The sequence below is a fragment of the Trachemys scripta genome, chromosome 3, assembly GCF_013100865.1.
Source record: "Trachemys scripta elegans isolate TJP31775 chromosome 3, CAS_Tse_1.0, whole genome shotgun sequence".
In the NCBI taxonomy this organism is placed as follows: Eukaryota; Metazoa; Chordata; order Testudines; family Emydidae; genus Trachemys; species Trachemys scripta.
Genome location: NC_048300.1, coordinates 168,364,107 through 168,387,807, shown reverse-complemented (window position 1 = coordinate 168,387,807; position 23,701 = coordinate 168,364,107). Strand labels below are relative to the sequence as shown.

The 23,701-nt window shown below is 39.5% G+C and overlaps 1 protein-coding gene across 5 annotated transcripts in view; it reads left to right on the top strand.

Moving 5' to 3' along the window:
* Window positions 1-23,701, top strand: part of MYT1L (myelin transcription factor 1 like) — a 384,470-nt gene that overhangs the window by 101,972 nt on the left and 258,797 nt on the right. For all 5 annotated transcript variants that reach the window (XM_034766417.1, XM_034766420.1, XM_034766422.1 and 2 more), the window contains one exon: window positions 9,919-10,033. The gene's annotated coding sequence lies outside the window, so the exon portion shown is untranslated. The remainder of the gene's footprint in view (window positions 1-9,918; window positions 10,034-23,701) is intronic.

Genomic DNA, 23,701 nt, shown 5'->3' with positions numbered 1-23,701 from the left:
TGTATATCAACATAATGCAGGGTTCAGAGTAAGGACTTTGGACTGTCACCAGATTAAGTGTTTCCACCAGGTTGATACATACAAATGATAGTAAAATGTTCGCTGACCTGTTCAGCTTTCTTACTTGCTGCTAATGTGGCCATTCGTCTTAGATATCGAAAGGGCAGACCACTAGGCTGAGCACATATTCCTCCAGTCACATAGGACATGCACAGAATAAGTCAAGGCTTGGGCAAAAGATCAGAATGGGATCCAGTGGTTAGTCTAATGCTAATGCTGCATACACAGCTGTTCCAAAAATCAGACCTTGCTGTAATAGTATGTTATGTATTATGGTGATAATTATTGTTATAGAAAGTGGTGAAAAATAGGACTTTTGATTTTTTTTTAAACTACTCTGTAGCTGATCGTTGATATTTCAGTTGAATCACCACAAACTATGCCTTTTGCTTAGAAAATGTAAGGGGTATTTTTGGAACTTCTGTTTTAGTGTTCAATTATCTCATAAAGATGGGGACTAATCTAGTGCTAGTAGGAGAATTGTGCAAGGGCATGTGGCTATACCTAATCTTATCTGTGTGTGTGTGTGTGTGTGTGTGTGTGTGTGTGTGTGTGTGAGAGAGAGAGAGAGAGAGACTCTCTCTCTCTCTCTCTCTCTCTGTCTAATATACACATACAGTTAAATATAAGACTGAGAATAATCATAGGAAAATATTCCATCACCTTAAGACAGAATGGGAGCCTTTCGGCAGTGCATTTTATGAGTGCTACAATGATATCAATAAAAGCAAATGTACTTTAAATCTTGGATTACACAGATTTTCTGTTATATTGGGAAATGTATTTATAGATTTCAGGTATTTTGTCGTGTTTCTCCCCCCCCCCCCCCCACATTTAATATATATATTTTAAATGTCTCTGTTTTTCCCTGCCAATCATCTAATCATTTAGTCCCTATTTTTTTTTCTTATGGGGCTAAACTGGCTTCCTCATTTTTGCAGTTCATCAATACAAAACTGATTTGAAGCTGAGCTGTATAATAATAAGCCTTTCAGCAGCCAGGCTTGACACTTGCCTTGTAATTAAGGCCTTGATGGTTGTGTTGATGGCAAATGAAAGAAAATGGCTTTGTTCTCAATTCCAGAGGCTTGATTGCTGGTTCTCGTTCTCACCTGAATTCGACCCATTCTGCATTGTGCACATGATTGCTGGAGTGTGAGTAATTGCAGCACTGGCAGATGACATTTTCATGAAGCACACTCTGTACTGCTCCAGAGGGAATTTACAGAATTTATAGCTGGGGAAGCTCATCAAACATGGATTTAGGAAATGCCTATGTGAAAAGTGGGAGCCTACAACCAAATATCAGAGCTTTTCTTTTGACATTTGCTTTTACATAAAGGACTGCAGCCTGCAACCTGTTTTACCTTATGGTAGCAATCTTTTCTGAACAAAATTTTGTGATTAAGAAGAGTTATTTAAGTTAATTAAGGCAAAATTTTTGTCATATGTTTTTTCTTGATTTTTCTGTTTCGACTGGATATCAGCAAAATAAAGGAGGAAATTTTCTTCCCATTTCCTCAAATGTCTTTTCAGATGTTACTGTTTAAAGATCTACTGCTGTTTTCATGAGACCTAGTGATGCAGTGATGGCTTTGCTTTTTTTAACTAATTTATTTTCTCAGCCTTTCTGCAGTGTTTCATTTTGTAGAATGTATAGCACATGTTATTACTTTTTTGTTTTAAATAGAAACACTTTTTAAAAAAAAACACATTAAGACTTGTATAGTATAGAATTGAAATATATTTTAGAGATTATAATACAGAGCTCCTTAAGGAAGCAGAACAGAAAATACTTAAATATCTTATCAAGAAGTACCAAGCTCTTAGCTCTCCACTGAAAGCTGTGTCAAAAGTTGTGGTAAATATGAATTGTATGTTAGGGATTTATATTATATGTAATACATGTCATGATATGTATAATCTTCCCCATCCCTTCACCCCACACCTTCTGCCTTTTCCTTTCCATCTGCTAGTCTTTCTATCTCTTATTCTTCACCTTGGTACCTGAGTCCCTGGTTCTCCTCCTCATTCATTTGACACAGTAGCCCTTGGAGAACTACCTGTAGACTGTTGTTTCTGCTGGTCCAACTGTTGCGAATGATGTAAATGCAACATTTACACAATCCTACTGATCTTTTTCTATTTAGACTCTGTCACCCACTTTGCACTTGAAGATCCATAGCCGCTGTGACTCAGACATATTTTTATACAGCTGTCTGGCAAGCGAAAAGTCTTTGCACTTAGTTGCTAATATTCCCTGAAGCTTCTTAATCATGGAGAATAAGGAGCATTTCCTTCTTTGTCTTTTGTACTATTGAGCTATCCTATGATGTTGCATGATTAAATTTTTCTGTTGGGGTTATTGATTAGCAACCGGAAAATTTTAAGCAACAACATCCTTTGGGCTTCTGGAATAAATATTCTTTGCTTCAATGATAGTGCTGAATATTTTAAATTCACAGCCAAAATCAGAGGTCCTATTTAACATTGTTAAAATTGTCTTGGGGGGCGGGGGGGCTGGCTTTGCTTCATTTCAGGCTTAGATCTGTATATCTCTTCCAATAATCAGCAACAGGAAGAAGATCAATCTAAACTACGGACAATGATGCTAATTTACAATCTGCAGGTAAACTGACAGCAAAAGGGGAGACTTTAAAAGCATTTTACCTGAGTTTATGGGTGCTGTCCTGCTCCCAATCCAGTTGAATGGGAATTGTGCCAATTGCCATTGACTTCAATGGGAGCAGCATGGAGCCTATTAGAAGTATCTCTTGCTATTAGTTGTTCATCATAAAGACCCATTTCACTTTAATTCAAGATTCTGGCCATCATCGTTAAGACCCTTAATGCTTTGGGGCCTGGTTACAGCACAGGCAACCTATTCTTTAAGAATTCTGAATCAGCTATGCTCTTCTGGGACAATGCAATGTAAAACTCTCCAGAGTTGGAGATCAAGGGTGAGCTTCTTTGCTGTGCCTGTAAGAGCTTGTAGATGTCTTTGTCATCTTTGTGCCCTCCTGATCCAAGGGTGGAGAAGGCCTCAGTGTAACTGAGGGCCTGCGGAACTCATGGCAGCCTCACTGGGCTGCTGTGTGAGCTGTAGCACTACCCTGAAGTTTGCAGTAATGCAGACCTTCCCCCAGCATGCCCTGTGTGCCAGAGCTAGAGTGAGGGTTCTTGCAGGGCAGCCTTACTGCTCTCTACCATAGTCCTGAACAAGAGGAATCCTCCCCCCGCTGGAGCTGGGGCTTTTAAAGCTCTTTAAACAGTGTAAAGGGGTCAGAGTTGGGGTGAAGATCTCACCAAGTCAAGGGTTTCCATGTGTAGAACAACCCTACTAAAGGAGATGAGATCCAGAACATTTTCAGAAAACCCTAATATTGACCATTTCTGCATTTAATTTAGTAGCATGTTGTTTGCCTGTTAGCACTGGGAACCTTAACATACTGTATATTCATGTAAAATAGTCTTGTACTATATTACATTTTCAAAGTGCATTCCCATCAGAATTAAGTGTGGTATGGCAGTTTCTCTTGGTCAAGGACTGCAGTAACTTGTAACCAGAAAAAGGTGAATGATAGCTATTGTGGTGGTGGTATAATATGTTAGGTATCTAGGGATCATCACCACTAACATATCCCTTTTCTTCCCTGTGATGTTCTGGCAGCAGTAAAACACAGACTGGATTTCAACAGGGTAGCCTATTTAAAAAAACAAAACAAAACAAAAAACTATTGTCCTATGAAACTGGATTGCACATTGCAGAATGGTTATTGTTAACTTTCTCTATGCACATATACATATAAAAAAAGCATCATTGATGTTTAGACCTTAACAATGTGAATCAAATATACAGAGGCATAACAGTGCGCAGATAGTATGGTGGTGTGTGCTTTAAAAATATGCACAATAATAAGTCCTATATCGAGCCCAACCAAATTCACGTCAGTGAAAAATGCATCATGGACTGTGAAATCTGATCTCCCCTGTGAAATGTGGCTCTTGTAAGGGAGACCAGATTTCAGAGAGTTGGGTGTTTGGGAATCCAGCTCTGAAGGCAGCATCACCGCCAGCAGCAGCACAGGAATGAGGGTGGCATTGTATGGGGGGGGGGGCATCAATTTGGGGGAGGGCGGGCTGGCCTTACAGGTGGGCGACTAGTAAGGAGTTACTGTGGTCACCCCCTCCACACACAGCCAGCCCCAATGCCTCTTTAACTACCAAGCACTGGGTCTGGCACCGGGGAGGGGCAGAGATGAGTGTGCACCAGGTTCCAGCTGCTAGTCCTGGATGGGCTGGGGAGGGACAGGACTTCCTCTTCTCCTGTACAGGCTGCTCCCGAGGCCAGGTTACACCCATCTCTGAGAACCTTCCCTGGCTGCAGGAAGCTCCACGGCTGCTGGTTGGGAGCCCTGGTTGCCAGCAGCAGTGCAGAAATAAGGGTGGCATGATATGGTATTGCCTCCCATTACCCTGTTTTGGGTCAGTTACAATACTGTGAAATTTCAGATTTAAATATCTGACACTGTGAAATTTATGATTTTTAAAATCGTACGACCGTGAAATTGACCAGAATGGACTGTGAGTTTGGTAGGGCCCTAGTAATAAATATTTGTCTATATACTTGGTCTATTGTCTCTGGCAGAGTGTAAGTTTCTTGGAGCAGAAACCGTGTTTTCCATTATGTTAGTATTGTACTGAGGATAACACTGATGCTTAGGAAAGTCTATTGTTTTTGATGGTATGCCATCCGTTTCATGGTACCATAGTTCAGTTGTTAATTTAGCTTAAAAGAGTACATGGCTGTTAAATAACTCATTATGGGAGTTCCAGTAGATCATCTATAAAATCTAACTGTAGTTATAAAGCTAACATTCTGCCTTGGATCAACATATAAGGGCACATAGAAGTTAGAAGGAGCCCTGTACTTTTATCCAAGGAGATAATTTCATTCCTAACTTGTACAGTACACACAGAGTATAAATTGCTATAACCAAAATCTGGCACCTTTTAGTGGCATCAGCAATGCATGCCCATTGGCCACATGCACTCTCAATAAAATACTTGAGCTAAAATTGTTAATGTAAAACTATAAAATGATATGTCCTAACACTCTGGTAAACAGTTTATTGGTGTGTTTTTGTGTGAATTTCTATCAGTCTACCAGCATTTTTTGAAGATCCCATCATTGTACCATCTAGGCTGACACAGAGGACAGCTGCATCCGTCCAGAAGGGAGAATCATTGGTGTCTCCCTTTGAGTACTCTGGCTTGTTTTCTTCTGCTTGGGCTCTTTGCGCAATGCTGCACTGAAGACGTGAATCTGAACCTCGGAGTAAATTTTTTTTTCAATTTTAAAACACTTCTAAAACCAAGAGCTTTTGCCTTTAAAAGCATTTCCCTGGCATAAAGAGCTGTGTCGCAGGACCTTAGATTTCAGGATATAGGGTAAAATTTTGGCCCGTGTTGTGTGGGTGGGATAGAATGTAGTGAACCTGTCTCTCCACTGCTCCCAGTGCACTCATGTGAGAGCAGAGCAGAATATGGACCTTGTGCTCCTTTGAATGCCAGGTGGGAACCTACCTGGCATCACTCCATAGGTACTATGGTCAGCCCACTTTGGGATAATGCCAGACCCCTGATTGTCCTTCAGGCATGCTACCTTTGACATTAGGTGCTAGTGCTAGTGGCAGGGTTTGCTGCTCATTTGGAGCAGCCGCAAGTAGTGCTTCAGAGCAACCCCTGAGCCATGTTGCCAGCATGCCTCACGTTCAGAAGGCAAGAGTGTGCCCCTACTTTGTGAAATACATGCAACCTTCCCCAAAACTCCCTTCAGTGCCAGTTACATTGTTTCCTCATTAATTTTAAATCCTTGTTTGGCAGCAACTGATTCTTTGAACCATTAATCATACCCAAGCTAAGCTTGACATCAAGAAAACACTCCATTCAGTATGTGCAAGGAAGCTGATGCACTGTCTGCTTTTAATGTTGACAGTCTCAGAATTTCAGAGGGCACTAAATGTCACCATTGGATGTCACCTTTCTCAGAAAAAGGGCATTCCTTGTGTTAATTCCTCCCATTTCAGATTGTCCATTTTAATTGTCCTTTTTCTGTGTTGTGCTGTGTGAGGCTGAGGCCTAGATTTGCCTCAAAATAGGATTGGCAGTAGCACTATTTATTGATGGTAAAATGTAGATAAGCTGCAATGTAAAGACTCACCAGCTTTTATACTCATCGACAGCTAGAAGTGTGTTGCTTCTGTGGGCGGATAGGACCCCAGCAATTCAGTTAAAGTTACTGTTTCTACTCTAAATAAATACTTTGTTTTGCAAATGGATTCAGTCCATCACATTCTGACTGAACAATAAGGCATCTGACTCCTTGCCACTTCTTATGTAAAGTATCGTTATGTTTGTTTCCAGAAGTGAAATCTCTGGGCTTGATCCTGTGTCTGCTGAAGTGACAGGCAATCACTGATGTCAGCAAGAGTAGGATTGGCCACTGTGTTTTGATTCAGGCAGTGGCTGAGTAATCAAAGAGTTTGGATTTTGGTATCTGTAAATGTATATAAGCTGTCCTCTTCTAAAGTCTACTTGTAATCACAAATACCGTGTGTATATTAGTATTAAACCTATCGGTTCTTTTTAATTACCTATCTTATTGGAAATGGTTTCAATTATTTCACCTTTCCTCATAATAAATATTAAGCAAATGAAAATTACTACAATAAACAAGCCAAGTGACTGCTATAGCCGAGTTACTTGTCTACACTGAAAGGAGGCACACAACCCACTCAGGTATAGCAGGGATCCAGATGAGATCTGTGTTCTACTGAACATATTCTGTTTATTGTTTTGTTTCCTTCCTTCTTTTCTTTTGATGAGTAATGAACACTTGCAGCTCCTATTGACTTCAGTGGGAATTGCAGCTCATCAGCATTAATCAGGATGTGGCCCTTTCATGGGAGGTTTTCAAGGCACATTGAGCCCTGGGGCTTGTGCCACTATTAAAAAAAAGTCTTGCTTGTAATAATAGATATCAAGTCCAGGTGTTTTCACCATTCTTAGGTTATCACATCTCAGAGGCCAAGTCACTTAGTCTATCCTTAAACATTCCTTTCTTAGGAGCTAGGCAGTACAGATAGTAACTGCACTAGAGGACACATTCTACCCTTACTTTTTCACAAGCAACCTATGTCACTGGAATGAGTGTTCAGTTCAGGATCAGAGAGCATTAAAAATGTATGTGGCAAGTTTTCAAAATTGCCATGCACAATTGCCCACCTACACTTGTATGAGAATTCACCATGCTGGCATCTAGGCGTGTACTCGAATAATTATTTCCGCATGCAAATACTTGCTCTGCACACACAGTTAAAGTAACTGCACATGCAAATATAGATACTCACTTAGAAATAAGGCTTGAAAATGTGTGGCCAAGTACACAAAAGTCAGTGTTATGAGCCCATTAGCTTCATGAGAACTAAATTTAACTGTGGTTTGATTTTCAAAGATGTTAGTGACTTAAGCAGCAGTCATGAGAGCTTAGTGCCTTTGAAAATTAGGCCATATTTTTAAGAAAAAGGGGGAAAACTGGTTGTGTTTTTAAAAGCAAGCAGTGAATTTTGTTTTATTGATCAGGTGAATAATTATTTATATTTGTAATGGAAAGAAAACCCTTTTGGGGATCAGTTTTTGCTTATGAGGGAGACTGAGAGTGAAAGAGAGAAAGTGAATACTCATACGTTAAATTTTGCTGCAGAAGTCAAAGTTTAGCTGTCTGCTTTCTGCTTGAGTTGTCAGTAGTAATGAATAATGGATGTCATAAGGGGGTTGCCTTTACACTGCTATGGTTACAGTCGCTAGCCTTGGTGCTGAAGTGGAGGCACGACAAAAAGGGAAATTAATTCACAGCATAAACTCTGTAACGCCTGATCAAAAGTTGTAAATGAGAAATATGCATTTCCTATATAAACAAAAATAAAAAAGTAGACAATACCAGCCATTTCACCGAGTTTCAATACTGAATTTATTGTATAAATATAATTTTTACCATGAGTTGAGAATATAACTGGAGTCATATGGCATGGTATTGTCATTCTCAGCATAGCACTACATCAGTTTAAAAAAATAGCCATATTAGGCTGAATCCTGCATATATTACTCGGCCTTTACTTAGAGAAGACTCTCACTGAGGTCAATGTGTAAAGGCTGAGTCAAGTCATCCTCAAGGCATTGTTATACGTAAGAGATTTTAAACCTCTTTTTCTTAATGCAGTAAACAAAAATGTTGAAATTAACAGTATTTGTATTTTTTAACAAAATATAGCTAAATGCTAGGGTTAATTTTCTACCCCAAAATGATGTTTTAAAAATATCCTCCGAGTCAAGACTTTAGGGATCTCATAAATAGTCCTTGCTCTCACGAGTAATACCGAATATTCAATTGAGCTACTTATCTGACTGATTGTTTGTGGGACCAGGCCTTTAAAATGTAATTGCACTTATGAAGTAAATGCTGACTCTTTTGTGAATAGGCCTTTCCCCTGAGTGAAATGGCAGAACCTTTCCATTTATATTAATTCATCATTTTTAAAGCACTATGAGTCTTCTGTTTGTTGTTATTTTTGCAACTCCCCCCACCAATAGGGAAATACCAAAGCGTGTTTTTACTATATTTTATATGCAAACTGTTTGTTTATGAAAGAGTATTTTATCTTAGTTTAAGTCCCAGCTTCTAAGCTCTTCGAATATTACCTTTACTGAGAAGGAATATATAAGAAGTCTAGTACAGTATCTTTTAGAGGATTTATGGTAACGCTGCTGAATTTAGCTGATCATAAACAGCATGGTGAGCCCCTTAGGGTCTCTTCATTTTCCTGACACACTCCACTGCTGCCCCATTAACACTTCGTCTGTTATTGCCATATACTCAATTTAATGAGTATCTTTGAATTTGGAGCCCTACATAAGAAACAATAGCTAAAACAACTGATGCACCTACTATAGCTTTCAATACAGTTTCTAATTCCTTCTCCTAGCTTTAGTTTTTTTTTTAAGCAAAATGAGTAAGTTTTTAATCTTCAGCAATATTTCATTATATCATGAGTTTTCTTTAATTACAGGCGACAGTAATGCCAAACAATGAATAATAGCTTAAAACATGATACTGTATCTGCATTATAGGTGAATATATATTGAATATATGCTAGAGAAGGCATTTTCTTATCTTAAAATTAGTCCTATTAACACTAAATCTTTAATGTGAAAAAAGATTACTAGAGTTATATTGTCAAAACAGAATATTATAGATACTAAGAAAACTTTAAAAACAACAGAGTTTGAGTCTGATTTCTGGTACCAGTGTGAATCCAAGTAACTTGTGTAAAAGGTGGAATCTGGCTTATGACATTATTATTAGATTTGATTTATAAAACTGAATTTATCACACTGTTCTAAGCACAACACATGTAAAATTAACAGTACAATAAACAGTTAACACTTAGTCAGATAAAGGACTCTCCAAGATTTAAAGCCTGAAATGCATTATAGGATTTAAATCCCATTTTAATTTTGTATTGGTTACTAACTGATCAGTTAAAGCAGTAAAATATTACAAAAGTCACCTTACATCCTTAATTTTACGGGGCACAATAAAAGGCTTGAATAATTGAATAAATGTTTAGACCATTTTTATTCCAGTAAATTGTCTGCAGAAATCAGTTATCTATATTAAAAATGTATTCTAATGTGTATTTATTATAAACTTTAGTTTAAAAGATAAAAAAACACACGAGATTCTGTTTTTTTTTAAGCTTGCTGCCTTTTAGCTGAGTGGTTTTTTTTTCCTTTTAGAAAATGAATCTGGAGGAAAATTGGTAAATCCAATCCAGTGGACCTACAAGCACCCTGACAGGCTCAGAAAGCAGAGTCTGGACCAAAGAGCAATTACCCCACCAAACGATTTCAGGTACAATTGACCTAAATATACCACTCTCTTGAGATTAGTGACAAGAGTTCATTTCCTGTAGTGCTTTTCCCATTTGCTACTCCTGGTAACCACTGTGATCTTATCTGCCTGGTGCTTCATGACTTCTGGGATGCAGTTAAGAGTTCTGCTGTGCATTCTCTTTAAACAGACAACTCATGCAAAAAAGAGCCATTTGCAGTTAAATTAGGTGATGCATATATTGTTCTTGCTGCTGAAGTTATATAGAGCAGGAAGGAGTGCCTGAATCCTTGTGGACCTGACTGCAATAGAATTCTTTGATCTGTCAAATCAAAAAAGTGGTGCTAGTTATCCTAAAACAGACACAGATTTTAAAAAAATAGAACTGAGGATTCAACTTGCAGCAATGAATGGTTAGTAGTGTTTGCTAATTGTGTTTTTTTTTATATTTATCAAAAGTGACCTTCTTTAATGTCATTTCATTTAGAGCCTTCAGACAATCCATGCAGTTTTCCCATGGAAGCAAAAAGTCAATCCACTCTTCTAATTTAGCTTATGAATGTACATGGATGCAACTGAACTGAAGTTAGACCCTGGTAATGTTACAATATATTGCAATATTGGCACTTTAGGAGTCAATTTTTAAAATCTGTACCTCTGGACTTGTGCAAGATGACAAATAAATCATCATCCCCCTAATATGGAATATTAAGAAATATATGACAAGACCTTTGGAGTTCATTGGGGAAAAGAAAGACCTAATTATTTTGTCTACAACCTACCCCAATTGTCTTTGTTATTAGTGAAATCCCTAGAGTATATGGAAATTTGAGAATTTAGTGTCAAGTTCCATGCACTTCAGCTTTTTGGGAGCTGCCTATTTACAAAGTTTTATGAAGAAGGTCACAATTGTTCTAATTATTTTCTTGTGTATTGGTTATGTTTTCCCCAGAGAACACTACAATACTCATATGTTTTATATAGGGAAAATACTCTGTTAATAGTGCTTTTCCCAGAGCTGTAAAAGGACCTCCTCCCCGGTGTGTGTTAGAGGATGCACAGTTAACTTGGAAACAGAGTAATGTTTATGCTTATAAATTCAGTTGGTTTTGTCTGATGCCAATGGGCAACCCTTGTGAACATAGGGAAATAGTTCCAGGACTCTTGAGGGAAAAAAAACAAGAGAACTGTAAACATCATTGAACTTTGTGAATTTCAAATTAAGCAGAAGGGGAGTTATATATTTTAACTTTATAAAGAATGTACATAAGAATGATACTTGCCACTGATACAGTGCTTTTTATCCATTGCTCCCGTGGCCTTCTACCAAGAAGTGTAAGCGTTATTATCCCTATTTTACAGATGGGAAACTGAGGCACAGAAAGATTAGATGTGGGATTCTCAAGGGGGACTTAGGCACTACAATTCTTTCCCCCTTTTAACTTTTAGCCCACTGCTTAGGGCACTCAAGTAGGATACAGGAGATCTGAATTCAATTCTCACCACCACCTAATGTGGAGAAGGAATTTTAACTTGTCTCCCACATCCCAGGTGAATACGCTAAGCACTGGGCAATAGGATATGGTGGGGTGGAGGTTTCTCACTTTCCTGTTTAAGCTCTTCCATTTTTCATAAAGTACTTAAATATACATTGGGCCAGAGCAAGAATGAGAATGACTCTATAATCCAGTAGTTAAGGCCCTCACCTGAAAGGGAGGACGCCAGGTTCCAGTTCTCCTACTTCAATAACAATTTAATTATTTATACACAGTGGAACAGCTTCAACGGGAGAGACTGAGAGAGACCTGCCCAGCATATACCACAGCCCAGTGTTTAGGGCTCTCTTTTGGGAAGTAGCGCTCTAACAATTGGGCTGAAAGTTTATGAGGGGGTAACCACCTCCTCCTCCAATCTTTTTGTGAGGGTTTAGACTTCCTCCTAGCACACCTACTGAATTGGACTCCAAAGGGAAGACAGGCAGTGGGAACACCTATTTCGTGAATCCCACTGGGGCTGAGGCATGCGCTAGGCGTTAAGTTATTAAGCAGAATTAGGACTGAGGAGTCTAGGCCCATGTGGCCAGCTGCTGAAATTTAGAAATCTAGGGACTTTAGGCACCTCCAGGGTTAGGTGGCAGCTGAGTGGACTTAGGTACTTTAAAGTGGCAGTTAAGCGCCTACATCCCCCTTGTGAATCCCACTCTGAATGACTTACCCAAGGTCATATAGTAGGTGAATGGCAGAACTAGGGATAAAATCCAAGTGTCCCAACCTACACTATGGTACCTTACCCACTAGAACAAACTTAAACAGGGTTTATGTTTACAGGAGGGTCCTATTAACTAGAGTAATGTTTTTGAATGAATAAGCGAAGTAGCTGCCACTCTGTACTGTGCTCTAGCTAGGCTTCAGTTGAAGTATGATCGGTCTTGTACACCACATTAAAAAAAATACACGGATGCAATGGAGGGAATTTAGAGGAAGGCAACCAACTACCAATTCATAAATAAAGTTTGGAATATAAAAACTTTAGGGAAAGGTTAGGAGAACTGGATTATTACAGTCTAGAGAAAAGACAAATGAAATCAAAATGGATCAATTATTTCTATTAGTCAATGAGGAAAGAACAAGTGGTAATGGGATTAAGTTACAGCAAGGAAAATTTAGATTAAATATTGGGGAAAATGTACCTTGTGAAGTCTCCTCCCATCTACACTGAAGTAGTAGGGATACACAGCATATCAGAGAGGAAAATTTAGCCTTTAGAATGTAACCATAAGAAGAGTCAGGCAGTGGAACAGGCTGCCAAAGAGTGACTAAACACCCACTTTGTAAGGATGGGTGAGGACAGAAGTGCTCTCTTTAGATTGCAAGTGCTCTGAGTCATCCTTCCTGGTGGTCTCCTGAATTAAACATTCTGACAACCAAGCAATGGGAGACTGTGCATTGAAAAGTTCATGGGTTCATGAAGGATTCTCTCTGTTTCAAAGTGATCCAAAGAATAAAAGATCTAGAAAACCACCGGATTAAGGAATGAAGGACTTAATCCTGCCATAACACTGAGAAGACCTGAAGAAGAGCTCTGTGTGGCTTGCAAGCTTCTCTCTCTCACCAGCAGGACTTGGTACAATAAAAGACATTACCTCACCCACCTTGTCTTTATAACTCCAAGGGACAGACTAGATGACTCACAAGCAGTTGCCTCTGGCTCAAATGAGGTTGTATTGAAATATTTACATATTCTTCCCCGCCCCCCAGAGTATCCCAAACTTGCTTTCTGCATTTTACAAATGGAGAAAGTTCAGCTTGTCTCTTATTGACTCTGTTATAATTCTACAAGGGCCCAACCCTGCAACAACCCCACAGAAATATCTATTATTATATTTTTGCCTGAGTAAATAGCACTGCAATAAGACCTGATCTCTGCAGTGCTACGTCAGACACACATTTTGTCATAAAAATTGTTTTTAAGTTAAAAATATTTATGAAGCTTGAATACAAACAATGGATACATAAATACACAAATGAACAATAGGCTAGAATGGGAAAATAAATCAATTTAAAACGTAGGAATCAGCTCCTGCAAACCATTCTCACACAAGTACTTCTTACAAATGTAGCAGCCCCTTTGAGGAATGCTCACTAAATAATGGGGACCTTATTTTGAAGCTTATGTTAGGGCCCATCTTGCAAAATGCTAAGCTAAGTACCTCCTGAACAGTGCTGAAATCTATATATCTTTGATGGTAATGCTCAGTACCTCACAGGAGGTGCTCATCTCCTTATGGAATTATGTTCTTTAGAAAGTAAAGTCATGATGGCAGGAACTGTGGGCCAGCTACAGTCCCTCTCCTCCCCACCCCAGCTATATTCCCTTTGTGCTGCCACAGTGGTACAAAGGGACTGTTAAGCTACTCTAAATGGGCTGCTGAGGATTTCCTAGAGTGGGAGAATCCCTAGCTGGTTTAATTAGCTCTATGCCACTCCTGGCTAGTTCCCAGTGTCCTAGGAAATAAGGGGAAGTGAGTAAGGTGTACCAGGAGTCAGGGGATTAGTCTAGTACTTAAGTAACCTGGGTTTAAGTCCCTGCTATGCCATATACTTTTTGTGTGACCATAGGCAAGTCACTTAGCCTCTCTGTATCTCAGTTTCCTATTTATAAAATGGGAACAAAAGTGTTTCCCTATTGTGTTGTAAATGTGTATATATGCATTAAGTTATGAAGCATTCAGATATTATGGGGGCGGGGGGCTGAACTGATCCCTAGCTGCTCTGATGATTGGATGGAACACAAAGGTTTAGCCAGCTGCCTTTGCCCCACCTCTCTCGGGAAATGTACTGAACAAAACTCGGACAGACTCAAGGATAACAGCTTTTGACCATATTTTTATCTGTGAGGTCCTTAATTCATAGAGTGCTATATAAATAAATAAATTAATAAAAAACAAAATGGCAAGAAACCATCAATATCATATAGGCTCTTTCAGTCAAATAATTATAAATAGTCAACTACCAATGGCAGTATCTATACATAATAGTGTACATTCTCACTTTGTGGATTCCGTTCTCCTCCCTTTGAAGTCAATGAGAGTTTAGTCAGTTTTCAGTAACTTCCAATATTTCATTAATAATCCAGTCATCATCATTCTTCACTTCCCTCCTCAGCAGGGATGAATAGTGTGTACGCCTCAATCACACCATGCATGTATATGGATAGTGATAGAAAAGTACGGCGGCAGAAATCAAAATATTGCATTGAGTTAGGTTAGCCAGATTCTTGCAAATATACTGTCACGATGACAGGTTCACATTAGCTGTTGGCAGGATGAGATAAGTCTTCTTAATATGACCTTCTAAAAAAAGTGAGCGTTTAGTAATCAAAACATCACACATTTCTAAATTTAGTGTTTATATATAACCACTGTAAATTTTAGTAGAGGAAATCATGATATAAAAACTGTATTTCTTTCTCTCTCTAAATTTCATTGGTTGCAAAAATGAGACACCAGGCTCTTTAAATTATAGTTCATAGACACCATCTCTGCTCCCATGGACAGGCATAGCTTTTTAGATCACATGAGCCAATCAACTGTGATTGATCACAGGCTGCTGCTGCTGTTAGCAGGCTAAAGAGAGCAGTTATGTTGAAGCTAAAAACGTCAGGGAAGGGTCATATATACCAATAAGAATTAGAAAAGAAAATGTTTCTAGTGTTTTCAAGGATATATAGCTCAGCCTGCTAGAAAATGTAATCTTTAAATCATCCTGAAAATTGTGTGGGATATAAAATCAAATTAAATCCAATATCAAAGAGTATGTTGCCTCACTGCATCTGGAGATATGTGTAATTTCCCACATATCCAGGTGAGAGCATAGCCCAAGAATATATTTTTAAGGATGCTGCTGATGATAGTGTTGATAATTTACACAACATACACTTAGCATATTTTTTCAGTAATTTTAAAAAGAAGAGATTAAAATGATTTAGGTTAGCCAGATCCATACAGTTTCATAATCTCTGTCCAACTAGCTCTTGCAGCATGATTAGACAGCACGCATTACACTATCCTCAAAGGACTCTTCTACTTTTATAAACATATTATTTGTATTATATTTATTTTTTAGTCAACAAAAAGGTGCACATTTTAATTGCACTTCAGGTGAACCAGCTCGTGCTGCATTACTACTGCACCCAATATGTTTATTACAGTCACAGCAAATATAACAGGCCTGTTCCAAAACACATCAAAGTCAATGGAAAGACTCCCATTGATTTAATGGGCTTTATCAAGGTGTTCAAGGAATGCAGGATCAGGTCCATAATATATTGTTGACACACTAGAATATTCATGTTAGTAGAATGTGGGACAACTCTCACTTATCAGAGAGACACCTTTTCCTGAGGAGCTCCTGGATCTATCATACTGGGGGGAGGGATAGCTCAGTGGTTTGAGCATTGGCCTGCTAAACTCAGGGTTGTGAGTTCAATCCTTGAGGGGGCCACTTAGGGATCTGGGAGTACTTGGTCCTGCTAGTGAAGGCAGGGGGCTGGATTTGATGACCTTTCAAGGTCCCTTCCAGTTCTAGGAGATAGGATATCTCCATTAATTTAATTTAAAGGTTTAACAGCCCCCCGCCCCCTGCCATAGTTCCAGAATCCACTGACTTTTAACTAATCACTGTACTTAAAAGCTAGTAATGTATCTCACAATGGTCTGCACGTGCCTCCTAAACAATTTCACTAACATAACCTTGTGATTTCATTTCTCAGTCCCCAATCCCTTCTACAGAAATAAAGAAAAAGAGAATTAATTTACACTAGTAGAATAATATAAAATTGGTTTGCCTTCATCATTATTATTAGCATCAGAGTTTCACTCAGACCCCTGAAGGACAGTGCTGTGCGAAGGGTGAGCAAATGGGTCTCATAAAACAGATATCTGTTCAGCTTCTTTGCTGTGGTCCTTTGCTTCACTTATCCTCTACCAGCCGATGCAATGGGTGATCAGGGGAAGAAGAATATTGTTTGTTTTATTAAATTAAATCTAAAATTAACAAGTGAAGGCCTATATAAAATACTTAAAGATAGAATTAGATTTTTACACACACAGGAAAAAAAATGTTAGCAAAACTCCAGAACTCCACACACTAACCAGCCTTTATCAGCTTCCTACTTGGGACTCCGGGTAGCACAGGAATCACAGCCTGGAGTAAGCAGGTTGGTAGTGAGGCTAGAGAGGGCCAAAACATGCTGTTTCATGACCCAGTGTAAAAATGCCAAAAATAATCTCAAACATACTTTATTAAACAAATGCAGAAAATCAAAATTTATAAATATGAGAGGCAGCACTGTCTCAAATTAGAGCAGGAAACTTAAAGCCAGGCCACCTGGGTTCTAATCTCTGCTCTGCCACAAAATTATTGTTGTTGATGTGGACAAGTTGCTTTGGCCAAGATCCATATTTAGGCATCTGAAGAAATGGCCTGATTTCCACACAAGTACCTACCACTCACAACTCCCATTGATTCCTCTTATTTAAATGAGGATTTAGGTACCTAACATTAGACACCCTAGTTGCTTGCAAATGTTGGCCTTAATTTCTCTGTGCCTCACTTTCCTGATCAGTCAAATAATAAGTATAATACTTATCCACTTTTATTTAAAGTGCTTTGAAATCATTGTATGAAAAGTGCTATATTAGTGCAAAGTAGCTAATTTTATCCTACTGTTAAGGGTAAAGGCAAATTCACAGTGCTGGAGCATGTTTGTTTCTTTGGTCTGAAAGCAATTTGCTATAGATAAAGTGTGATTCGGATGTCTGTGTTAAGCAGTTGTATTTAGCTTTAAAGATAGTGATACTGGACGTGTGCTAAGTGAACTAGAACTTCCAAAATGCACTGCAAAATTATCAGGATCACTGGAGCACGATTGCTACTGTGTGTTTAGTCTGTAAAATAAGATTAGTGAAATACACTATATGGTTGAAACTGAAATGTAAAGACACAGAAATGGGAATAAGAAAACAGGTGTGAAGTTTTATTCCGAGTTAAGTATCTTATTTAAATTTGAAATCCCTTTGACACTGTGGCTCTTTTGCATGTCTTCTATTGAGTATGTTATTGTTTGAGACAGTTAAAAGTTGCTAAGAAGTAAGGGGCTGCAAATCTGACAGAGGAGTGATGATTGTTGCAGACTGCAGAAATCCAAAGAAAAGCCAGTGTGAAGAAAAAATCAGGGTGAAAAGATATTGCTATGGCAACCAGTATTTTTTGCTTAAAAGTGAATATGAAAACAAAGCCGAGGTATCCCCAGTTTAAAAGGCAACATACAGTACATGATGCAAACAGACAAGACAACAATTTAACCTTCTGGAGTCTGTGGACATCTGTATACTGTACGTGCTCCCAAGCACCCACTCAGCTGGCTCTGTGGAAAATGTCAGTGTTCTTTATATGAATAAGAGATGGAAAAGCCTTGTAATAACAGGTCATTCTACCCATCCCTCCATGAGCAACATACATACTTTTCCTGCCCTTATGCACATTTTTGTATGCAGTGTTGTTGTAGTCATGTAGGTCCCAGAATATTAGAGAAGCAAGGTGTGAAAGGTAATATATTTTATTGGACCAACTTCTATTGATGAGAGAGACAAGGTTTTGAGCTTACACAGAGCAGTGACACTTTGGGTTATTTCTCCAGACCTGAAAAAGAGCTCTGTGTAAGCTTGAAAGCTTGTGTCTCTCACCAACAGACGTTGGTCCAATAAAAGATATTATCTCACCCATCTTGTCTCTCTTATGCACATTTGTCCATTTAAACTAAAATTGAAAAACAATCTTTTACAATTTATATTTACCTCAAACATGACTAAACAACAAAGTTAAAAAAGCAGTTAAAGGCAATTTAAAAACTGGAAGTTAAATTCTATTGAGGAAAATAGAAAGGAACATAAACTCCGGCAAGTCAGGTGTAAAAGTATAATTAGACAGGTCAAAAAAGAATTTGAAGAGCAGATAGCCAGACTTAAAAAAACTAACGGCAAAATTTTTTTTCTAGTACAGCCGAAGCAGGAAGCCTACCAAACAATCAGTGAGGCCACTGGACTATCGAGGTACTAAAGGAGCACTCAAGGAAGATAAGGCCATTGCGGAGAAGCTAAATGAATTATTTGAATCAGTGTTCACTACAGAGAATGTGAGGGAGATTCCCAGACCTGAGCCATTCTTTTAGGGTGACAAATCTGAGGAAATGTCCCTGATTGAGGTGTCTGCAGAGGAGGTTTTGGATCAAACGGATAAATTAAACAGTATAAGTCACCAGGACCAGATGTTATTTCCCCAAGAATTCTGAAGGAACTCAGATATCAAATTGCAGAACTAATAAGTGTGGTATGTAACCTATTATTTAAACCAGCTTCTGTATCAGATGACTGGAGGATAGCTAATGTGACACCAATTTTTTAAAAAAGCTTCAGAGGTGATCCTAGCAATTACAGGCTGGTAAGCCTGATTTCAGTACCAGGCAAAGTGGTTGAAACCTATAGTAAAGAACAGAATTATCAGACACACAGATGAACATGATTCGTTGGGGAAGAGTCAACATGTTTTTTGTAAAGGGAAATCAGTTCTTACCAATAGATTAGAATTCTTTGAGGGGGTCAACAAACATATGGACAAGGGTGGTCCAGTGGACATAGTGTACTTGGATTTTCAGAAAGCCTTTGATAAGGTTCCCTCATTAAAGGCTCTTAAGCAAACTAAGCAGTCATGGATATGAGGGGAGATCTTTGCAGGAATCCATAACTGGTTAAAAGACAGGGAACAAAAGGTTGGAATAAAAGGTCAGTTTTCAAAATAGAGAGAGGTAAATAGCAGGTTCCCCCAAGGATCTGTACTGGGACCTGTGCTGTTCAACATATTCATAAATGAACTGGAAAAAGGAAACAGAGAGGAGGCAAAATTTGCAGATTTCACAAAATTACTCAAGGTAGTAGTAAATTACTCAAAGCAGACTGAAGAGTTATAAAGGGATCTCCTGGGGTGAAAGTAATATAAAATTATTACCGGTATGGGGGCCCGGAGTAGGCTCCCAAAAAGGGCGTGGCCTCAGGCAGAAGAGGTGGGGCTGGGGGAGTCAGCTTCCCCCAGCCACCCATTTGTGTTGCCTGACCCATGCCGGCTGGGGCTCCGGCAGCGATTTAAAAGGGCCTGGGGCTCCAGCCGCTGCTGCAGTAACGGCCCTTTTAAATCATTGGCCCCAGGGCAGCTGCCCCTTTTGTCTCCCCCCTGCCCCCCCCGGGTCAGTAGCCTGGTGGGGGTGGTGGGCAAAAGGGGAAATGAGGTTAAAGCGGTGCCGCGGCAGCGCTTTAACATTGCTGCATATGGGCCGGTACCGCTTCTTACTGGTATGCCGAACCGGCCCACTTTCACCCCTGGGATCTCCCCAAACTGCATGACTGGCTAAGAAAATGGCAGATGAAATTTAGTTCTCATAAATGCAAAGCACATTGGAAAACATAATCCAAAGTATCAATACAAAATGATGGGATCTGAATGAGCTGCTACAACTCAAGAAAGTTCTCTCAAACATCTGATCAATGTGCAGCAGCAGTCAAAAAAGCTAACAGCATATTAGGAACCATTAGGAAAGGGATAGATAATCAGACAGAAAATATCATGATGCCACTATATAAATCCATGGTCTCCCCACCCCCCACCCTCCCTGAATACTGTGTGCAGGTCTGGTCGCTCCATCTCAAAAAAGATGTATTAGAATGGGAAAAGATGTAGAGAAGGGCAACAACAATGATTAGAGGTATGGAACAGCTTCCAGGTATGGAGCAGATTAAAAAGACTGGGACTTTTCAGCTTGGAAAAGAGACGATTAAGTGGGGTCATGATGGAGGTCTATAAAATCATGACTAGTGTGGAGAAAGTGAATAAGGAAGTGTTATTTATTCCTTCACATAACACAAGAACCAGGGGGTTACACAATGAAATTAATAGGTAGTAGTTTTAAAACAAACAAAAGGAAGTACTTCTTCACACAGCGCAGAGTCAACCCGAGGAACTCATTTCCAGGGCTGTTGTCAAGACTAAAACTATAACAGCGTTCAAAAAGGAACTAGATGAGTTCATGGAGGATAGGTCCGTCAATGGCTATTAGTCAAGATGGCCAGGAATGCAACCCTGTGCTCTGGGTGTCCCTAGCCTCTGATTGCCAGAAGCTGGGAGTTGACGACAGGGGATGGATCACTCAAAGATTGCTTGTTTTGTTCATTCCCTCTGAAGTACCTGGCATTGGTCACTGTTGGAAGATAGGATACTAGACTAGATGGACGACTGGTCTGACCCAGTATGGACATTCTTATATTCTTATAGAAACATTCTAGGGAATCTAATTGGCCAGGTACTCGGCCTGTTTATATTGCTGTACCCCTGACTTCAAAGGAGCTACACTGATTTATGCCTGCTGAGAATCTGGCCTAGTTCTTTTTGAAAGTGAATGTAAACACTTGTGAAAGAGGCCACTCTGACACCTTTGCGTTAGGGGCCCTCTGTTTATCCACAGAACAAATATATACTGGTAAGATGCCTGAACTCTGATTTCAAATGGACCACCACAAGGCATTTCCAAATGCCAGACCATATTCTTGGACAGTTGTTTTTGTCATGTTGGACTTCCGTAAATTGAGGTGAAACCAAAACTTTTTACGTAAGCCATTAAATGCTTTTCTGATGGTAATGGAGTTACGTTACCTGAGTTGGACTTGAGCCAGTGTCCTAGGGTATGTCTTCATTACAGAGTTAGTCCAGGCTCTCACACAGGTATTGCCTCTCCCTTCCCCAATCCACATACATGCCCTGTCACCCTAATTAGGTGGTGCTTTCAACCTAGGCTAGCTGGGATGGCTGGAGGTATGAATTAGAGCCTAGGTTCCAATTTCATTTGGGCTGGTAACCTACTCACATAGTAGTGAGGAATCAGGCTAAACTACTTGAGTGCTATTAGTCTTCCTGTGCCTTCCCACTATTCCCCCGACCCATGTGTCCAGAAGAAAAGACCAGCTTCCCCCACAATTCAGTGAGAGAAAATTATAGAGCAGCTCAGCTTGCTGCAGAACAGAGAACCATGGGATGTGCCCCCAGAAGTCCTAGTAATACAGATGGAGGAGTGCAGTAGCAGCAAGGACAGAGTCGCTCAGTTATGGCTTTGCAGTTTGGCTGCTCACAACTGGGCAAGGCTAATCAGGTACTTAGACCTGGATGTTGCTCATTCTGCAGCAGAACACTAGACCATGACCTCTTCTCTATCAGGAGGCCCATAAGGGGACAGCATATCCCCCAAAGTGGGTGGCACTGTCCTGAAAAAACAATAGTTCCATCAGTGAGATAATAATTAACATCGTCTCTTTATAGTCTGAGGTGATCCCAATGGATCTGAACACTGCCTTTGACTAGTAAGCCCCTGTGTGAAAATGATGGAAGAAGCACTTCTTGGTCTAACCTGGCAGTGAATTCCTTTTGGGTTGAAGGGACTGGCTAGGGTTGATTTGGCCTTCTGTTGTCAAAGAGCATTCTTAGGCCTGGTCTACAATAGCAACTTACATTGGTATAGCTACATCTCTCAGAGGTGTGAATTTTTCTTCCGTTGATTGGCCACCACCTCTTGGGTAGGTGAATTACCTATGCTGCTGGGAGACAGGCAGTGTTTACACTGAAGTGCTGCAGCAGTGCAGTTGCAATGGCACAGCTGTGCTGCTGTAATGTTTTAAGTGAAGACATATCCTCAGACAGGTGTAACTGTGTGCTGTGACCTTTAAAATGGGGTTATGGCTTAGCACAATAGTCAAAACACCAGGCTTTGTGAGCCGTGCCATCTAGAAGGACTGATGACAGTCAGAGGCTTGGCAGAAGTGTGTGTTGAAAAAAAGTGAGCAGGTATATTGAACAGCTTCCTTTTCCACAGTAGAGTTCAAGAGTAGGAACCTGTTTATTGTTTAGTCCACCTTTCTTTCTTCTGAATCAAGCAAAAAGATTATACAGATCCTCAAAGGCCTATGACTCAGAGAGGGACCAGGAACTGGGCAGAGTGGCTTGGAGAAACCACTTTGTTTGGAGTAGAGCTGGTCAAGCATTGATATTTTGTTGAACAGAAAATGCTTTTGCCACAGAAATGAATTTTTTTGTGGGAATATTTTGATTTTGCTGGAAGTTTTGATTTTATGTTGGGAAAACTGTGTCAAAATATTTCATTTTGGGTCTGTTCAACCTCAGCTGAACCAGAATATTTTGGTTTGTTGAACTGACCTAAGCTGTTTCATTTAGCGTCAGTTGAACATTAAACTGCATCATCTTATGGCGTCACATTGTCTCATGGGAGTTGTAGTTCAAGCATCATATGTCCCCATTCACTCCCCTGGGTTCATCTCCCTAACCATATATATCTTCCATGAGGCAATGCAATTGCCCTTCTGAGCAAGTTATATGGTGCATAGTGGGAGTCACATGACTTCACATGCATCATAGGAAATGTTGTCTGTCCAGAGCCCTCAGCCTATAGGGGAGAAAGGAGGCATCAAGCACCTGAATTATAATTCCCATCAGACAATATAGCACCATAGGGTGATTCAGTTTAACGTTAAATTGATTCAAAACAAAACATTTTGGGACAGTTCAACAAACCAAAATGAAATGTTTCAGTACAGGAATATATTTTGTTTGGACTGAAAATGTCAAAATAAAACACTTCTCTATTTCCAAATAAATTTTTTTCAGAACTTTCCAGTCTATGAAAAGTTTTGATATTTCAACTTTTCATCATGATTTGCGATGAAAACAATATTGAAATTCCAATATTTCCCATAGGATTGAAATTCATTTTAATTTTTGCTCCGCTCTAGTTTGGACTTACATTGGAGTTTTGTTTACCATAGAAAGTGAGGAATTTTCTTAATTTAGCTGGAGGATGATAGGGAAACTGTCGCAATAAATGCACCTGGTGCCTCAAAGAAATACAACTGTGACATGAAAGGGCTCTGAAGCAGTGGCCACATCACCACAACATCAGGGAAAAGCTCTGTGACACAGGTACCAGTGATAAGATTCCTAAGATCTGCTCTTCTCCAGGGAAGGGATCATGGAGGAGGTAGCATGCCTTATAGTGCAATGCAATGGCTGATTGTTGCCA